Source organism: Podarcis cretensis, assembly GCF_951804945.1.
Source record: "Podarcis cretensis genome assembly, chromosome: 11".
In the NCBI taxonomy this organism is placed as follows: domain Eukaryota; kingdom Metazoa; phylum Chordata; class Lepidosauria; order Squamata; family Lacertidae; genus Podarcis; species Podarcis cretensis.
Window position 1 is genome coordinate 19,293,200 of NC_137180.1, and position 19,087 is coordinate 19,312,286.

General features: G+C 42.2%; 2 long non-coding RNA genes across 2 annotated transcripts in view; one reads left to right on the top strand and one right to left on the bottom strand.

Moving 5' to 3' along the window:
- The window catches only part of LOC307226906, a 60,802-nt gene extending 51,556 nt beyond the window's left edge, over window positions 1-9,246 (bottom strand). The window contains exon 1 of the long non-coding RNA XR_013843681.1: window positions 9,155-9,246. This is a non-coding gene — a long non-coding RNA (uncharacterized lncRNA). The remainder of the gene's footprint in view (window positions 1-9,154) is intronic.
- A 5,912-nt stretch (window positions 9,247-15,158) lies between these two features.
- LOC307226936 lies at window positions 15,159-16,234 on the top strand. Its single transcript, XR_013843716.1, has 2 exons — window positions 15,159-15,418; window positions 15,575-16,234. It is a non-coding gene; the product is annotated as an uncharacterized lncRNA (long non-coding RNA).
- Window positions 16,235-19,087: the final 2,853 nt, after the last annotated feature.

Sequence of the window (19,087 nt, forward strand, 5' to 3'; positions counted from 1 at the left end):
TATATTGTTCCCTAAGGATTTAGAGTCCACAGAGAAAATCAGTATGCAAGCTAATATTCCCAATTATGAGTAAATGGATATTCTTAACTTTTTACCCTTGCAGAAATATAATGGAAATGAACATTTTCCCATGGTGCATTTATAAAGGGTCTTGGGGGGATTAGCATGCTTCAGTTTAATTTCTTTAAAAACAGTAAAATATTCCAATAGTAAGAAAGACTGGGCTACAAACCAATTTACAGATGTCTATGGGGCAATTGAGGGACGCAGGTGGCGCTGTGGGTTAAAGCCTCAGCGCCTAGGGCTTGCCGATCGAAAGGTCGGCGGTTCGAATCCCTGCGGCGGGGTGTGCTCCCGCTGCTCGGTCCCAGCGCCTGCCAACCTAGCAGTTCGAAAGCACCTCCGGGTGCAAGTAGATAAATAGGGACCGCTTACCAGCGGGAAGGTAAACGGCGTTACCGTGTGCGGCTCTGGCTCTGGCCAGAGCAGCATTGTCACACTGGCCACGTGACCCGGAAGTGTCTCCGGACAGCGCTGGCCCCTGGCCTCTTAAGTGAGATGGGCGCACAACCCCAGAGTCTGTCAAGACTGGCCCGTACGGGCAGGGGTACCTTTACCTTTACCTTTTTTATGGGGCAATTGAGAGTTTCCAGTTCAAATAATCATATATCTGTGTAGGCTGTGCTTCTTTCTGGATTGAAAACAAGTGCATTCAGATCAGCAGCCTTGACACATTCATCCAGGCAACAATCCCACGCACATACCCCAGTGAGTAAGTCCCAAGGAATGCAAGTAAAAGTGCTTAGGACTGTGATATTGATCTCACATTTGTCTCCCATTATCCCTGTACTAATTACAGTGTCTTTCATATATTGTCAGGGACTGTGCTGAGGAGGCTGCACTGAAGAAGAAGGGTTGGAGCCCCCCTCCCCCCGGATCCTGGATCTTTCCAGGAGGAGCAGGAGGATAGTGTAGATTTGGAACAGTGGTTTGCAGAGGGGCATACTTCAGAAGGCAGAAGCTGGGAAATACTGGATGGGGAACAGCTAGAAGAGGAAGAAACACTGGGAGAGGGAGGGTTAACAGATTCACAGTCGTTGGACAGCATTCCTCCACCGCCCTCTCCAAGGTTGAGAAGAGCTCAGAAAGTCTCAGGGAAAAAAGCGCAGAGGGTACAAGCTCAGTTTACAAGACGTAGGAGTGACATAGATTAATAGGGATGGAGGGGGGAGTAAGCCTTAATTGGGAGCACCGCCATTTCTAGGGAGACATGGTCTTTTGTCTCTCACTGTGATTATTAAAGACTCTAACTGGTAAGACTTCCTTTCATTTGATCTTATTTACAGCCACGGGGAAGGAAGCTGATTCCCCAAAGCCTGACATATAAATAAGCTTCTTCATGCCGCTTTTCCCAGCTTGGTTTAACATTTTTTCCTAAACTTTGGGTGATATCCAATGCCACACAGACAAACTTCTCCACAGGCAATGGGACTTTGTTTCTTCTCCTCTGCCCTGAAGATCCCCACCTCCACCCACAAAAATTCTCCCCCAGAAGGTCTCCCAGCCTCCTGACAAATGGACACCATTAAACGGACTTATTTGTCAGTTTTGGTTCTCTCAGTGTCTTAATTTTCCCAATCTTAAATTATCCCTACTTCCACAGAAATTTCTTTATGAAAATTCATCAGTTTTGTAGGGCAAATATATGCAGTTTTTCACTTTATATGCAGTTGTGACTAATCTAATGTTCATATTTTCACAAGCAATTTTCTCTAACAGAATGAATATGTCTGTGTTGTTTTATTTAATGAATATTCATGACTTTGTATGCAATTTTCTCTAATGGATGCATTTTGCAAAACATTTTATTCTAATACATATCATTGTATGGTATTTCATCCCTATATGCATTTCTACACATGCTCTATTATATGCACTCTGGAACACATTACTTGAATGGAAATCATCATTGCAAAATTCAGAGAAGTGCAAATTTTGAGGGTTATCTGTGTTTTAGTTGACATATTGTTTTGGAAAGTGTGAATTACTGTATTTTTTGCTCTATAAGACTCACTTTTTCCCTCTTAAAAAGTGAGGGGGAATGTGTGTGTGTGTTATGGAGCGAATGCAGGCTGCACAGCTATCCCAGAAGACAGAACAGCAAGAGGGATTGTTGCTTTCACTGCCCAGCGATCCCTCTTGTTGTTCTGGCTTCTGAGATTCAGAATATTTTTTTTTTCTTGTTTTCCTCCTCCAAAAACTAGGTGCGTCTTGTGGTCTGGTGCGTCTTATAGAACGAAAAATACAGGTAGGTAGATATGCCTTTAAATGTGGACTGAATTGAATTTCTCCCAAGCATTTCATCATTGGCATTTTAGACTGTGGTGTCTCTCAATCCTACTCTCCTACAGTCCTACAGCTGAAGCAGGCATCTTCTTCATGCAAAGCAGATGCTCTGAGCCACAGTCATTCCCCTGATATACAATTAAAGTACAACTTTTTTCAAAAATGCATTCTTCAGATTGCAAATTGCAAGACATAACTGAAGCTGGCGATTCAACCATGCCCCTTCTTTTCGCAAGTAAATGCTCTGGTGAGCTCCGATTGTTCAAACTGCCCATTTTGTTTCTACCTGCATGCAATTATTAGAGTTTTCTTGGTTTCTGCACTGCATTGAGTTGTTCAATAGTGGTATACATTTTGTGTGACAGAATGTCGTTTCAAGGAGGGCAGTCAGCTTAATTCCATTATTTGCATTCTATTTGCCTTTTTGCATCTGATTAGACTAGAAGGAAAAGCGGAAGAATAACGATCTTATCAGGTGTATGTGTCTGTAAATGTGTACATGCAGGTGAATATATTACAGGAAGGAAGAGAAGGAGAAAAAGAGGAATGGTGAGGATTAAGAGTTACTCTTTCAACTACTGTGAGTTTCTGATTTCTTAATAATAAGGAGAAACAGGTAGGGCCTACAACAAAGTGTTGCATTGTGAAAAGCTCCCTTTAAGGGTTCCAGCCACATTCTTTGATAATAATTTTTATTAGTTTTCAATTACAACAATCCAATCCAATAACAGTCTCATTATAACAATGCCAAATTATCATACAATTAATAATACCGATCACTGAAATGTCAAATTATACAATTTAGGTGTCCCCCATGTGCTAGAATGAATGGTTTGATGCTTTCCTTTGTTCCGGCATTCCAAAGTCTTATAAATTCCAATAATGCTCCAGTCTAGGTAAAGGTAAAGGGACCCCTGACCATTAGGTCCAGTCGTGACCGACTCTGGGGTTGCGGTGCTCATCTCGCTTTATTGGCCGAGGGAGCCGGCATACAGCTTCTGGGTCATGTGGCCAGCATGACTAAGCCGCTTCTGGCGAACCAGAGCAGCACATGGAAACGCCGTTTACCTTCCCGCCAGAGCGGTACTATTTATCAACTTGCACTTTGACGTGCTTTCGAACTGCTAGGTTGGCAGGAGCGGGGGCAGAGCAATGGGAGCTCACCCGTCATGGGGATTTGAACCGCCGACCTTCTGATCCTAGGCTCTGTGGTTTAACCCACAGTCCCTTATATCGCAGCTGCAATTTTAACAACTTTCATTCATATTGACACATTGAATAGGGTTCCAGCCACTTTCATTCCATTCCCTGTCTCTCCAGGTTTTTGATATCTCCTCACATCCATAAAACAACAATTATGAAATACATGGGGTTTTTTTTCCTGCCCTAGGCCATTTATTTTGTGGCAGGGCCTTGCTCCTTTCAAATTGGTAGTACAGCTACAATGCAATGCTATCAAGGACAAGGTTTCCTTTGTATGCAGAATTTACTGAGTGCATTAGTCTCCCAAGATTTGCTGCACCAGCAAATATGTGCTTAGAATGGAGCAGTTCAACGGCAGCACAACATCTCTGAACAGGACATTACATTAGTATTGCACTGTGTCTGACAGCATTGCAGGCTGATCTTCAGGCACAACTGTTTCAAGAACATGGTGTAAAGGACTTGTTTACCATGATAGCACTGAAGTACTGAGAATTCTTCATTACAATGTGCTGGCTTTTTGTATGTGACAAAGCCTGTTAATTTAAATTTTAAAAGAATCACGGGAACGGTAGTTTGTTAAGGGGTACTATGTGATGGTGAACTACTATGTGATGAGTGTGCTTTTAATGTGCTTTAAATGGTGTGTGCATAGCCCAAGTGTTTTCAGAAAATTGAAATAGAATAACATACTTTTAAAGAAACAACCCACCTGCTGCAAATCAGACCACAATAGTATAAAATGTCAGTATAAATGGGTTTTAAAATACTCCAAAGCATGGGCAAATTAAGAAAACAGGGATGGCAACTTCCTTGAGGAACAAATTCCAGAACTTTCCAAAACTAAAATGGTCTGTCTTCAGTCACAACCCACCTTACCTCAGAAGGTGGTGGGACTCAGAATACTCTTCCCGATATTATTAAAATAGCAATGATAAATCCTATTATATGTCTTGCATATTCCATGAACAGAATTCTTACAATGAGCTGCTTCCCACCCCCCACTGCACCCCAGCCACACTAGGAGTAATATATGATTTGTTTTCCTAGACATGACTGGCACTAACACACAGCAAACTGGGAAACCAGCATCAAGCAGCCATCACAGGCCACACAACTGCCCACCACTCGCACGAACTCCAGCCATTATATAGTGGCAGCCAGTGCTATTTTTCTAGAAAAAGTTATGGAGCTTACACTTTCTCTCTTAGAATGGCAGTGGCACTGAGAGGTGCCAGAACTGAGCTCCAGTGAGCTCTGGCTGAAAAAAACTCTGGTGGCAACTGATGGGGAGTATGAAAGAACAACCCAGGAGAGACTGAACAACTCTGGGCCAGACAACCAAACTCAAAACAGATATATTTTAATTATGCCTCAGGGTGAACCCAGTCCTGATATGTACATGCCAGAGATAAGTCCAGCATAATCATCAATGGGATGGAATAAGATCATTTTTAACAAAATGAGAGGGTATATGCAAAAGGATTTGTCCAAGAGGTATCCAGGGTGGTTTCCCTCTTATATACCTGCTGGGATTGACAAGGCATCTGACCCTCACCTGAATCTCATAACTCTCCTGACTGGTGATTTGGTCTGCAGCCACAGTGTGGAAATAAAGGCTGAGATTGCTCACCAGATACCAGGCACTCTACTATTCAAATTAGGCCCCAGTGTTTTTCTTACAATCCTCTTCTCAATTAAGTAACCAATTTTAATCTAGAATTTAAATTCTCAAAACTTTCTTATTTATTAATTCGAGCAAGTAAACTACTGCTCTCACTTCATTACAAACAGGATTTCTACCTGCAACACACTTGAGCAAACCTGCTCCTCTTCTTTTCACAGATATTTTGTTGCCATTTGCAACTGTACCTGCCTCTGATTAGTTCTCCCTTCTTATGGTCTTTGTACTGAACCTGGAGACTCCAATATAGAGCATTCGATGTCAAGAAGGAGGGCAAGTGGGCAGCCTATCAAATGACAAGGCAGGAGCTACATGGAGGAGGGCATTTTCACTGGTGGTGGCCATTGTATGCCTCACTCTTTCCAAACCTGCTCTCTTTTGGCCTGTATTTTGGAGCTTTATAATTTAGGGAGACTTTGGAAGAACTGGTTGACAAGTCTTATCAGTCTCTGATGTATGAGCAGATTTTATTTGCTGCTGTTCTGGGCTTCTGGTGCACCAGGGTTTACACCAGTGTAATAGAGTTGGCCAGGATGCCAGAAGGGATACAGTTTATGAGTTTTCTCCATTATCTGCACAGCAGGGGGTGTTCAGTCAACAGTGCAAAGGCTGAGCTGAAGCGTTTCCTGCTGGTTACTTGCTTTCAGCTTTAGGGGTCGCTGTTTGGTAGTACCCAATTGGTTAGCTGTCAGATTCTAGAGCTCCCTATTGGTGGCTCTTAGGTAATTCACAAAATACAGAGTCTAGTCATAAAACACAACGTTCATTCATAAAGCAGTAACATAAATCTCCATTGCTACATGTTGGGTATATATTTCAGTGGTTGAGCGTATAGGTTTATGGCCATGCTGTAGTGTAGTGCTTATGTGACTGTGAATAAAAGGAGGCTGGGTTCATCGTCTCAGGCCATTTGCGGGGGGAGGTGACAAAAATGATTTCCAATAAGTGCCCCCCTCTTTATTTCCATAACAAGTCCTTGAGTCTGTACTCTGAATAGTGAAACCATAGAAGGTGCAGGGTTTGTCAGTCCAACCCCTGCACAGTCTCATCAAGGCTGACAAGGCAATTGGAGCAATTTGGCCAAATTAGGCCCCGTGTGCTGTTCCTAAGGGGCCCCCCGCACCAGGGCAATCTAGATGCATTTTATTTATAAGATTTTGCAGACTTTGGCTGTGAACTGGGGCCTTGCCAAAAAAAAAAAAAAAATCAAGTTGTGCCCCACTGCTTCATATTGGGCCCCACTGGCTAGCCCTGAGTCTCATGAAGTCTTGGGTTTGCAATTTTGGGAGAGGGGAGGTTGCCTGCTGGGGAGCGGGCAGGCTGGTGAGGCCCCCTAGATTTAGAGACATTAGCTTCAGCCTACTTAGCCTATACATAAATCCAGCACTGCCAAGAGGTGAAACAGGAAGGTGTTGCTGCCTCCCTCCCACCCCACCCCCACTGAAGCCTCACTCACTAGGGTCAAGAGGCTGTAGTGGCTTCCAATGAGATCTTGCAAGATTTTGCTGAAAGCCGCTGCCATGGTGCAACCCCAGTGGCAGGGATGGGGCAAATGTGGTGGTGCTGCCCCATGGAATTCTGCTGCCTGATGTGGCTGCTTCAGTCCGCCTCATGAGTGGGTCAGTCCTGTGAAGAGGATTGGGCAAATTCATGAAGAATAAGATTATCAATGACTATGAGTCACTTTAAAACAAACAAGACATGGAATCATACCTTGATATCTCATATTACTTAAATGTTAAAGTAACCCAGAGCTACTAGATTATCATTGTTTTTATTAAGATCAATTACATAGGTGTATTCCCCCTCCCTTTGTGTAGAGAAGGAAACTGAATACCATCTTCCCCTTCTCTATGTTGCAGCCAATTGCATTTTTCTCCATACTTTAGTGAGAAAATTAAAAACTCATGAAGGGAATGTTAAAATACTCCAGGAAATGAGTTAATTTGTCTGGAGCATATATGCAGCCCTGAGGATGAACAATTGGGGGCTTTTTATACCCCCTAAAGAATCAACAGTTTATATGTAACTGTAATTCTTCAGTGGAAGATATTAAAACCTGCATCACACACAGGAAATATGAAGTGGTAAAACCTTTATTGATGCTCCCACAAAACAGGTATGCAACCAAAGAGGTCGCACCAGAATTATATGGTAATTTGAATTCTGGGAATCTAGCAGAAAAGCCTAGTAATGTGTTCAGTATTGCTCATAGCTTTCCATTTTTATAAAAGGATTGTCTTTAATTCACCCAGCGTTGGTAGAGTTTGGGCTTATGGATGGCATGTGGGGCTCAGTTTTTGGACTACTAATTGGGGGGGCAGGAATTGTCAGTAGATGCAAAATAATTGCTCCTCACCACCGACCTTCTGATCGGCAAGCCCTAGGCTCTGTGGTTTAACCCACAGCACCACCCGCGTCCCATTTAAATTACAGATAGGGAGTGCTATAAACATTCATGTGTATACCTCAGTGCAAATGGGAATGTGAATGTGTATGGGTCAAGAACTCAGATCCGTGCCTGAGATCACCATCCCTCTCTATTCATTTGTATCCTCAGTAATCACAAACACAGAGCTGTAAAGTCTTTGAATTTATACTAGCAGTTGCAGAAAAAAAGCTAGTTTTGTGTAATGCAGCAGCAAAGATGATTTACTGGAACACTGTGACACACAGTCAAAACTGGAGAAAAATGCATATAACTTTCTCTTCCCTAACCTTGAAAACACACTTCTTGCGGGTTTCCACACGTCTGGTTTCAAAATGGGATCCTGTAATGTTACCGTTCACCTCAGTGAGTCGATGGGGCAAAGCTGAGAAGTTGCAGCCATTCTAATGAATTGAAGTGTGCAATCATTCCAATGTTTCTGTAGCCTGTGCATATTTTATAACCGAATGTAGTTGCTCTGCCATTTTCAGAAATGTATTTCTTTGAACACTGGGTTCAGTTCATTGAACAGGAGCTAATCAAATAAGTAACAGATTTTCACTTCATAGAGATTAGAAGAAAATGGAAGCTCCCCACCTCCTTTCTTTTCTCCAAAGCAGTTTTCGCCTTCCAAAAGTGAGGGCTGTGTCTCCCCAAAATGGGTAGACTTTTAGAAAACATACTTGAATGTGTTTTTCCCATGGAGAGAGGAGAGGGGAATCTGTAACACATTTCATTTCAGTCATAAACAGGCCTTCGGGATTAGGTAGAATGCTTCTGAGTTTTATCAACCTCATTTCGATGTTTCAGTTCTTACTTTATAAAAGAGCATGCTGTTTTAATGACATATTGCTAAAGTTTCAGAAACTGATGACTGACACCACTTTCTGAGGTTTGTGTCCCTTCCTACGGCCAGTACAGTTGCTACAGGTATGTGCAAAACAGTTCTGATAGAAGAGCCAGGGGCACTCAGAATTCTGTTGTGTTTTTTTAAATTTTAATTTTTTAAATTTTTTTATTGATATAGCAAGAAAAAAGAAAAAAAAACACAAATACCAAATTACACACAGGAATAACCATAGACACATAATTTTCTTAACAAACAATAAAACATATATTGGTCTTAACACTAAAGACCCAACCTCCCATCTATTCCATATTTCGATTTCATATTACTTATCAAGGGCTCTCAGAATTCAATTGGCACCAAATGCTGGCTTTGAGTAGGACTGGGGACATCAAGGTTGGACACAGGGTTGGAAACAGATGCCCCTTCCCAGGTGAGGACAGTAGCAGTGTGATAAGCCACAGCAACTCCAACTGATGGTCAATTAGAGTTATGGATTATACCTTCTCAGGGAAGACCTGAATTGATGTAAGTGTACAAGGGGGGAGGTCAGTGTGGCATTTGCCCATTCTTTTTAAAATGTCTGTACAGGGGGAGAGAAAGAGTTAATAGGTAGACCAATAGAAAAGCCAGAGGCGGAGCCTACCTGTTTATAAAAGGGCTTAGCCCAAGGTTTGGGTTGGTAGTTCGTTGGTTGGTTGGTTGGGAAAAGGCAGTTGGGAAAGCAGTTGGCAGACAGTTGGAATTAGAGAGACAGTTAGTGCAGTTGGTTCTTGTGTGAGGGGAGGTAGAAGAGTTAGGGACAGAATAAAATAAGATTAAGAAGATTAAGATTAAGATTTAATCTTAAAACAATTAAAATATGATTAAGAATAAAATAAGATTATCAAAGTTTTGAATGCAATTCAAGTTTATTTATGTTTGCAATAAACTACACTCTTCTTTGTTAACTTAAGAAACTGACTGAGACTAAGTGATTTACTGGGGAGGACCTGGTTGGCGGCAGCGGATTAGTGGTGTACGGGTCAATAGTCCGTGAGATGACCGGGGGCTCCGTATGAACGCCACAGTCAGGAACATTGAAAATGGAAACTAAGGGCTTGGGTGGTTGTATTGTCATGGGACAATAGAAAGTTGGCTTTTACCAGGTCACACTATTTGTTCATCTGGCCTTGAATCATCTGCACTGATAGGTTGCAGCTCTCCAGGATCATTGGCAAAGATCTTTCCCATCATAGAACCATAGAATTGTAGAGTTGGAAGGGACCCAAGAATCATCTAGCCCAACCCCTGCAATGCAGGAATCTCAGCTAAAGCATCCATGACAGATGGCCATCCAACATCTGCTGAAAAACCTCCACGGAAGGAGAGTCCATAACCTCCTGGGGGAGACTGTTCCACTGTCTAACAGTTTTTATTGTCAGAATGTTTTCTCATACATTTAGTTGGAATCTCCTGTCTTGTAATTTGAAGCCATTGGTTTGAGTCCTACCATCCAGAGCAGGAGAAAACAAGCTTGCTCCATCTTCCATGTGATAGCTTTTGAGATATTTGAACATGGCTATCATATCTCCCCTCAGTCTCCTCTTATCCAGGCTAAAAATACCCAGCTCATTCAACTTTTAGACCCTTGATCATTTTTGTTGCCCTCCTTCCTAAATTCTGGTGGCCAGAATTGGACATTGTGTTCCAGGTGTGGTCAGAACAAGGCAGAATAAAATGGTACTATTACTTCCCTTGATCTGGAAACTCTACTTCTGTTGATCCCCTGATACAACCCCTAATCGTTTTAACTGGAGATGGCACAGAAAAAACCTGGGCCTTACTGCACACAAAATGCCTATTCTGCCACTGAGCTGTGATCCCTCCCCTTTGACTGATCTGGAATAAATAGGACCCAGCTGGATGACAGAGTTCAAATGGGGACCAGCCCTCTAAGTTTACCCTAAGCCAATGCTTGGAATGAACTAATTTAGCTAAATGAACTTCACTGAACTAGTTCGCTAGTAGGTATGGATGTAGTTCCAATAATCATTGGGTGAACTAAAGGTGAATTAAGTTCAAATGTAAGTCAATCAGGCATCTATAAAGTTTGAAAACGAAACACAGAGACAACAATCTACGGCTCATTGTTCAGCTGCAGAGGTGCTGCTTTTACTAAGGATGCTTAGCCCCTTAATCACTGTTGCTAAGCTATCAGAGGGATAGAATGAGACATTCCCTGCATCTTCCCTGCTGAAGAGATTTGCTTTCTTCCATCGGAACAGTTTTCAGAGAGATCCAGAGGGACAGGACTAAAGTCAATGACACCTTGTGCCTTTAAGAGCTATGTGGCAGGCAGAAAATAAACAGGGCAAGCCATTTCTAATAAAAATGCAATTATGGGGAACGCTTCACTTGATGACATCCTGTCTTTTAGACATCTTATTACTTGTGTGTGAGACCGCTGATTTACTTCAGCACAGCAGTTTGTAACATGATGAATTTTATGAATGAAAAAAGTTCCTTTGGATGAACTTGGGCTGAACTAGTTCATTTAGCAAAAGTACAAAATTTAATTGGAACTAGTTCCTTTTGGTATGAGATGAACCTGAATAAGTTCTGTTTTAAAAATAAACCTTCCAAGCACTGCCCCAAGTCACCAAGGCATTTATAGAAAGTGGAAAATAATGTAAAAATTAACATTTAAATGGAAATTCCATAATATTGCTCTAAATAGAAATATAGCCAGAATTGCATTTGAACACTGTAAAAGGAATGTATTGTGCAGCATTCAGGATCTGGGAGTTGGGTAGAATTTTCAGTAAGACACACACACTCAAAAGACGACAAGACATTTTATGACACTGTTTCTCTGTGGCTCACCAGCTTATTCTCTGCATACCCTGCTGGATGGAGAGGAGTTCATAAAACAAACACAAGCAACACATATCCAGCAGATAATGAGCTGAAGTAGAAGTTGTTTGATGATGTGCAACTCAATCTGCCATGAGCATCTCCTGTGCAAGCTCAGAGATACCTTTCCATTGATATTTAGATTAATGGGGCTTGTGCAGGAATTGTTTTGGGTGTATTCTATGCATACAGCACCATCACGTTGAACCAAATAACCTGGAAGAAAATGTCATCTCCTTTATTATTATTTTTATCACTACTCTGTAAATGTTGATTCTACAGGGCAGTTGTAAATGTTGATTCTACAGAGCTCTCATTGTCTCTGTTTTTTTTCCCCCCCATGCAATCTTACAGTTAAGGAATATTGTATAAAAAACCAAATGGCAATTCTTTTTGTAACCAAAATATAGCATGTTTCCTTTATGTGATCTTAGCTTTGGTGTTTACTAGCTGCACAGTGTAGGACTGTGCCACTTGGGCTTGCCGATCAAAAGGTCGGCGGTTCGAATCCCCACGACAGTGTGAGCTCCTGTTGTTTGGTCCCAACTCCTGCCAACCTAGCAGTTAGAAAGCACTCAGTTCAAGTAGATAGATAGGTATCACTCCGGTGGGAAGGTAAACGGTGTTTCCATGCACTGCTCTGGTTTTGCCAGAAGCGGCTCAGTCATGCTGGCCACATGACCAGAGCTGTCTGTGGACAAACACTGGCTCCCTTGGCCAGTAAAGCTAGAAGAGCGCTGCAACCCCAGAGTCGTCTGCGACTGGACTTAAATGTCAGGGGTCCCTTTACCTTTACCTAATTGCCCAGGGTATCATAAGCAAAGGAAAAGGGGTGGGTGGGGGAATCTAACTCACTGCTGTAGAAATCCTTTCAGAAACCTGCACTTCAGACAGGGTGAATTACAGAGCTAATATTAATATGGTTTTCCTCATTACAGTCATGAGGATGTGAGATTATAGAGTGCACCTACTCTAAGTAGCAATTGGGGGTGAGCAGTGAGGTGGTCAGGTTTGTGATGACAGCCAAATATTCAGGGTGATAAAAATGAAAAAGCTATTCTGAGAAGCTCCAAAAGAATCTCTCCAAATGGTGTGACGATGCTTTAAAACAGCAACTACGTTTCAATGTAAGTAAATGCAAAATAGTACACATGGAGCATCTTAACATTACATCTGCACTGATGGGGCTGGAACTGGGCAGGAAAGAGACCTTGGGATAGTGGCGGATTGCTCAGAGAAAACATTGAACCAATGTGCAGCAGCTATGAAAATGGCAAATTTGGTGCTAGGGATAATTAGGAAGGGGACTGAAAATAAATCTGGGATTTGCTCCTTTATCTCCGCTTGGACTCAGCGAACCCCCTCACATTGGTATCCCCATCAGGCAGATGTGGCAGATTTTCACCAGAATCACACTCTGCTATGTCTACCACAATGCTCTGCCCTGTGGCAGTTCTTTCCTCTCTCTTGCTGCTTGTGATGACTGCAGAGCATGGGATAGCTCAGCTGGTAGAGCACGAGGACCTTTAATCTCGGAGTTGTGGGTTTGAGGCCCATGTTAGGCAGGGAGTTGAACTAGATGATTCTCATGGCCCCTTCCAACTCTACAATTCTATAATTCTATAGTTCTATGATTATTCACTTATGAGCTAGAACAATTTACAATAGAATAAAGGTAAAAGGTAAATAATGGGAGCAGATGGTGCTGTGGTCTAAACCACTGAGCCTCTTGGGCTTGCTGGTCAGAAGGTTGGCGGTTTGAATCCCAGCGATGGGGTGAGCTCCCGTTGCTCTGTCCCAGCTCCTGCCAATCTTGCAGTTCGAAAGCATGCCAGTGCAAGTAGATAAATAGATACCTCTGCAGTGGGAAGGGAAACTGTGTTTCCGTGAGCTCTGGTTTCCATCACAGTGTCCCATTGTGCTAGAAGCTACTGTTAGGTCCATCATGAGACGTCCGCCAGCTTCTAATCACAGATACCAGCAGCCTTCAAGCAAGCAAACTTGCCTTATTATTGCTCCATAGCATCCCACTGCCAGAGGATTGCCTCCTTCCATTTGCCACTTTGCCTTCTGCAAGTGGAAGAAACCTGGGAAGTGCTGAATGTCATATCCATTGCCAGGTGTGTCCTGTTGGAAATAGAAAAGGGCTTTTCTCTTGGCCTGCCTTTATATTCACTCAGTTGCCAAGTGCTTTTGTGACATCACAAGAAACCCACAGCCAATGGCAACAGCTGGGGAGGCATCATCTTCATTGCTTTGAGCCTCACAATGGCGGATGGACCTATCAGTGATTGTGTGCTTGTTTATTTGGGACATGGGTGGAGCTGTGGTCTAAACCACTGAGCATCTTGGGCTTGCCAATCAGAAGGTAGGCTGTTTGAATCCCAGTGATGGGGTGAGTGCCCGTTGCTCTGTACCAGCTCCTGCCAACATAGCAGTTCAAAAGCACGCCACTGCAAGTAGATAAATAGATACCTCTGCAGCGGGAAGGGAAACTGTGTTTCCGTGCACTCTGGTTTCTGTTACCGTGCCCCATTGTGCCAGAAGCTACTGTTAGGTCCATCATGAGACGTCCGCCAGCTTCTAATCAAAGATACCAGCAGCCTTCAAGCAAGCAAACTTGCCTTATTATTGCTCCATAGCATCCCACTGCCAGAGGATTGCCTCCTTCCATTCGCCACTTTGCCTCCTGCAGGTGGAAGAAACCTGGGCAGTGAAATAGAAAAGGGCTTTTCCCTTGGCCTGCCTTTATATCCACTCAGTTGCCAAGTGCTTTTGTGACATCACAAGAAGCCCACAGCCAATGGCAACAGCTGGGGAGGCAACATCTTCATTGCTCTGAGCCTCACAATGGCGGGTGGACCTATCAGTGATTGTATGCTTGTTTATTCGGGACACAGGTGGAACTGTGGTCTAAACCACTGAACCTCTTGGGCTTGCCGATCAGAAGGTCAGCAGTTTGAATCCCCACGGTGGGGTGAGCTCCCATTGCTCTCTCCCAGCTCCTGCTGACCTAGCAGTTCGAAAGCATGTCAAAGTACAAGTAGATAAATAGGTACCACTGTGGCGGGAAGGTAAGTGACGTTTCTGTGCGCTGCTCTGGTTTCCCCAGAAGCAGCTTAGTCATGCTGGCCACATGACCCGGAAAAACTGTCTGCGGACAAATGCCGACTTCCTTGGCCTATAAAGTGAGAAGAACACCACAACGCCTCTTTCTTTTAGCAGGACCTATGTGCATTTTCTGTGAGCTTGTACCAGTAGCAGTTTAATCATGTTGGCCACATGATCTGGAAAGCTGTGAACAAAGTCCAGCTTCATTGGCCTGAAGCGAGATGAGTGTTGCACCCCATAGTTGCCTTTGAGTGTACTTAGCTGTTCAGGGATCCTTTACCTTTATTTTTTACAATAGAATACTAAATAGTAAAATTAGCTAAAACGATCTACAATCAGAAGAATAGAGTGCATCCTGAAAACCACAACATACCTAAGCTGTCAAGGTAAAGGTAAAGGGACCCCTGACTATTAGGTCCAGTCGTGACCGACTCTGAGGTTGCGGCACTCATCTCGCTTTATTGGCCGAGGGAGCCGGTGTACAGCTTCCGGGTCATGTGGCCAGCATGACTAAGCTGCTTCTGGCCAACCAGAGCAGCGCACGGAAACGCCACTTACCTTCCCGCCAGAGCAGTACCTATTTATCTACTTGCACTTTGATGGGCTTTCAAACTGCTAGGTTGGCAGGAGCAGGGACCGAGCAACGGGAGCTCACCCCATCGCAGGGATTCAAACCGCCAACCTTCTGATCAGCAAGTCCTAGGCTCTGTGGTTTAACCCACAGTGCCACCTGGGTCCCTAAGCTGTCAAAGAGGTTACCAACAGCTATAGAAGAAAGGAGCAAGACACACCCCTCTGCAAGGAGGGGATTCCACAGTTTAGGAGCTGCCACAGAGAATTTCCTCTCCCAAACTGCCACCCTGCTGAACTGCCACCCCTGTTATCTTAACACACAAGGGGATCTGTGGGTAAGAAATAGTCTTTCAAATATTTCAGAGCACGGTGCTAAAAAAACCATGTCATGTACAGCCATGCATCTTTTACATTTACTGAACTGGCTTTGGCAATTAGTCTTTCTCTTCTCCTTCTGTTTTTTTTTTATTATTTTTTTTATTCTCAGGGCAGCTTCCATGGAGCATAGAGTCATATTCAAATTGTCTGCTGAAGGGTTTCCAACAGATGGAAAATAGCGGCTTTCCTGAAATCAGTGCTGCAAAGTCCTGCGCTTGTACTGGGCACCGGATTCGTTTCTTGAATGCATGGATAATATTTGACTGAGAGGCATGATCTGTAAAGCAAAAATAGGATTTTCACACCATAAGCTGCACCACAGGGATTTCAACTTTAATCTTCAATTCTGATAAGCTACTTCTGGCAAACATGTAGCTGTATTTTTCCCTGTGACTCCTAATTCCTTTGTATTAACAGATTACATACCATTTTATCATGGCTCCTATTATCTAGGCATTTCATTTACCATTAAAGTTTATGTAGTAATATACGGGGGGATTTCAGAACCTTACAGATCACTTACATGGTCCAGCTACAATTTTCACAGGAAACTTTGGCGGACTGAGCTGTAATAATATGTATCGGTCAGGATAGCACAGCATCTAGCACTGCTGTTCGTTGAACTCTTGGATACTTGGAAAGGTTAGCAAAAATATCACTGTGGCTAAGCTATAATAAATTACAGCATTTAAGGTTGCTGTTCCAGAGGAAAGCAATGTGTTACCAAATGCTCAATTGTGGCTATTAAAGAACTATTATGGCAATTCAATTTTTGCCGGTGTTGATCTTTCAAACAGGCTATTCTATTTGTAACAAATCCAGAAAGCCGGTAGTTTTTAATTCTTTTACAGGGGGAAAAAACCCCATCCATCTACTTTCTAATGTTTTGATATTGCCAACAATACAATTTTCAGTATTGAGAATAATTTGCCATTTTGTCATTTCTTCCTAGCTAGGTTAACGGGCAGTAGAAAGGTGGTTAAGATTAAATATAAGTGATTGTAAATTAATTGAAAGAGAGAGAGAAACTAGGGCTGTGTCTTATGTTTCTTTGACCCCCAAATTTCTGTGTAACAATAGGCCAGAAGAAATATTTGAGGTCAGCTGTGGAGACCTCAGGCCTTGAGGTAGGTAGAACTGAGGCTGTTTAGTTGGTTGAAGGCAAGAAATTTATAATTTGCCAGAGGGCCTTGTCAGCAATAGCATCTCAGTTGTGGAACATACTCTCTGATCAGCTTTGATGGGCACCTTCATTGTCCATCAATCAGCAACAACTAAATAGCATCCTCTTCTACTAGGCCTCATGAATTGATGGTGTATGGGCATGCTGGACATTGGGCAACATGGCCATGTTGTTTGTATTCTATTTAATGTATGTATTAGTGACTAATATTTTTACATTGTACTTTTGTATTTTGACTTTATTGGCTATTATATTTTTAAAAAATACACTTTGTGACCCACTCTGAGATTACTTGTGATGAAGTGTAGGATATACGTTTTATAAGTAAACAAATACATACATAAAAATAAAATAAAATAATAAATCATATGCATGCCTACCTGGGAGAAAGTCCCATCAAACCCTGTAAGAATGAGTTATGGGTAACAGTGCAGAGTTGTACGGTTAGTATCTAGTTTTTCACATTGCTTATTCCAAGGAATGAGAGGAAAACTAGCAAAGGAGTGTGTCATGGTTTCTGGGTTTTTTTCACCCTTACATCTTTCCAAAAGATGTACAGATTAAATACATCATCATACTTTCCATTTCAGACAAAAGACATTTTCTTTAAATTGGAAATGTCAAACGCAGCCAGAGGATGGATTTCTAACTTCCTATGCCATTTTCCTTTTTTTGTAATTTCCGACATAATAATGGTGAATCATAGGCTTGTAGTAAGGTTTTATCACTGTGTTTTCACAGTTGATAGAAGGCTGGTCCTTATCAAGGCCCGATAACAGGTCAGCCTAATAATGCACCCACCTTTTTTTTTTTTTTACAACATGTGAGATGAAAAGGATTATCCAGTGTGCCTATGTTGGTATCATCACTGTCGCAGTAGCTGATTCTTAAAGTTTATCTGTCTTTGTCTATTAAATGCAGTGGGACTAACAGTGCGGAGTGTAGATATCAATATTTACAGGCGAGAGGGAAAATGTGGGGCTTTGAAAATAAACCCAAACTCTACATCGGATGTCATGGGCTTTAGTCAATGAAATACTGTGTCATAATAAATCTGTTAGAGTACCAAAAGTTATAATGTGTGTGTTTGGAATTAGTCAACTTGATACCCAGCTGTATGAAAGGGATCAGGAAGTCAGGGAAACTGATGTGAATCAGAAAAAGGAAGTCAGAAAATAACTGCTTTCAATATTCCAGAATCTTTGAAGACACTTAAAAAAGCTTTGTTTTACTTTATGCTGTATGCCCTGGGCTGAGCTTATGTTTATTTTTAACCTCAGTGTTTTGCACGTAGATTTGAAGTCACCATAAAGACCACCACCACCACCATCACTCAAAGCTAATAGATTACCATTTTCATTATGTTAGTGGATGATTAAATAACATGTTTACATCTCTTGCATTATTTTACAAGGCCCTTAACATCTTGGATCCAGGATACCTCAAGGACCACCTGATTCATTATATACCTGCCTGATTCCAGAGGCCTTTCAGGAAGTCACAGTTAGCACACCTTCCAAGTGTCCCTATTTTCCAGGGACATCCTTGATTTAGAGAAGCTGTCCCGGTTTCTGATTTGATCCCGGAATGTCCCACTTTTCCTTAGGACGTCCCAATTTTTATCAGAGAAATGTTGGAGGGTATGGAGTTATCCAACCCCTGAGCCATCTGAGGGCAATTCTGTATAAGGAAGTTTTTTTAAAAAAAATGTTTAATGTTTTATTATGTTTTTACATGTGTTGGAAGCTGCCCTGGGTGGCTGGGGCAACCCAGTAAGATGTGCAAATAGTAAAATTATCATTACGGAATGGGTTGTCCCTATTTTCATCAGATAAATGTTGGAGGGTATGAGTTAGTGGTCTCCCATGGCTAAGAATAAGAATAAGAATTTATACTCCGCTCATCTGGCTGGGTTTCCCCAGCCACTCTGGGCAGCTCCCAACAGAATTTAAAGCACAATAAAACATCATATCCACAATGAATTGTTTGTTGAGCATTGTTAGCCCAATTTTCCAGAACTGTCTTTCCATTGAGGTCAAATAGGCCTTCCAGCAAACATCTTACCTGAATTCTGATTTTACAGTTATGATTTTTACATTTTGTACTGAGTTATTTGCACACTGTGCAGAGGCAATTCTAATTAGGTGGCATATAAATAAAATAATAAACCTCTCCCGTTAAAAGTATAGGATTCAAAGCATGATCCTACCCCTGAAATGTTGGCTGGAGGTCATCAGATCCCCAAGATCAGCAAGCATCAGAGATCTATACATAAAAACCATCTTCTTTCTTACCTTACCATGCTTCAGGTTCCATCCAGAGAAGGTAAGATGCACATAAGCCCTGCTGAAATAAAGAGGTTAATATCTGATCATTTAATGAAGACCCATGACTTCAATGAGATTTAAATATTAATTATCTTTTTTCATAAAAAGGTAA